Here is a 1,344-nt window from a genome sequence, read left to right on the forward strand (position 1 = left end):
GCATGAGACCGGTCATCTTCGACATCAACTCGTGGTATGTGTGATAATATAATATGCTACATGGTTTGTGATTGTGAGTGTTGCCAAATAAGATGCATTGTATGTGTCCTGGTGCAGCAGCCAGCAGGGTTTGTTGCGTAACGTGATTTTGATTTTTGTTTGTGCTCTCTCTCTTCACTTTAAGACCTTAAAGACATTTCAGATAGTGTGCAAAGTAGTTCATTTTTACTTGTTGAAATGACTTATAGAAGTGAACCGAGGGAGTAGTAACTATTATTTCCTCATATATATGAATGAGTCGTGAGACGTGGTGCATAATAACTTTAGACCACTGTTTGCTACCCGGGGCACAGCAAAATCAGGAACGGCTTCGTTCTAAAAAAAATAGGAGAATAAAACAGGAAGGCTTGTGTGCTGCCGCTGCACCCGATAGTTGTATTACCTGGCCCAGTGGGCTTCCCCTAGCTGCGAACGCCTCGGCCTTTTCACCTACAGCGGCTGCGCGGTGGTGAAGGTTCCCGCAGAGATTAGTCCCACATCGCTCCTCGATGTCGCAGCGTTAGGAGGGAGCAGTATATAAGGAGGGCCACGGCTTGCATTCGAAAGCACGCAGCTGCGCAGCGGGCACAAAGCGAACTATTCTTTCGCCTTTTACTAAAGAATACCGTGTGCACACTGCAATTAGCAGCATACGCTAATTTTTGAAGGGGATCCTCCTTAACTGGGGGCCCCACAATTCAGTAATAAACATTAGCTAGATGGAGTTTGGACATTTTAGTCTCCTGAATGCCCAAAGTCGGGCACAAGTAGCTAACTGCGGTGTATCCTGTGCAAGGAGCATTTTACTTGCTTCTTCAGCAATAGAACACAAAGTGTTGAACCCAGAAACCAAGAAAAACATGAAAGCGTTTAATTTGCACCTTCATGTGTTTGATAGATGAACTTGCTCCAACAAGAACAAGATCAACCAGCTGATGCATATATCAAGGGAGGCAGATTAGAGATGTTCAGGCTGGCCCGTTGTCTGCACACAGTTATATACCCCCGTCCTGTTTTGTTCGTCCTGTTTTGTTTGAATCTGTGCTTGCTTGTTTCTGCTTGTTTCCTATGATCTGTGCTCGATTCCACATTTCTGTATCCTTCGATTCCCGGGACAGAGCTGATATCCTTTATACTTACCTCAAACAACGAGCAACGTCGAGATGTTGATGCGAAAGGGGCACATGTGAATCGTGTACTGCCCCTTCTTCAGGAACGGAAAGCAAATTTTGCACGAAAACCCGTGAAAGACCTCATCTTCTAGAACATCCTCCTTCAAGTCATTACCTGGCGCTCCCATCTTCG

At 45.4% G+C, this 1,344-nt stretch overlaps 1 non-coding gene across 1 annotated transcript; it reads left to right on the forward strand.

Annotated features, from left to right (window-relative positions):
- Positions 1 to 611: 611 nt before the first annotated feature.
- LOC119266159 lies at positions 612 to 730 on the forward strand. Its single transcript, XR_005131891.1, has one exon. It is a non-coding gene; the product is annotated as a U5 spliceosomal RNA (small nuclear RNA).
- Positions 731 to 1,344: the final 614 nt, after the last annotated feature.

Source organism: Triticum dicoccoides, chromosome 2B (assembly GCF_002162155.2).
Source record: "Triticum dicoccoides isolate Atlit2015 ecotype Zavitan chromosome 2B, WEW_v2.0, whole genome shotgun sequence".
In the NCBI taxonomy this organism is placed as follows: domain Eukaryota; kingdom Viridiplantae; phylum Streptophyta; class Magnoliopsida; order Poales; family Poaceae; genus Triticum; species Triticum dicoccoides.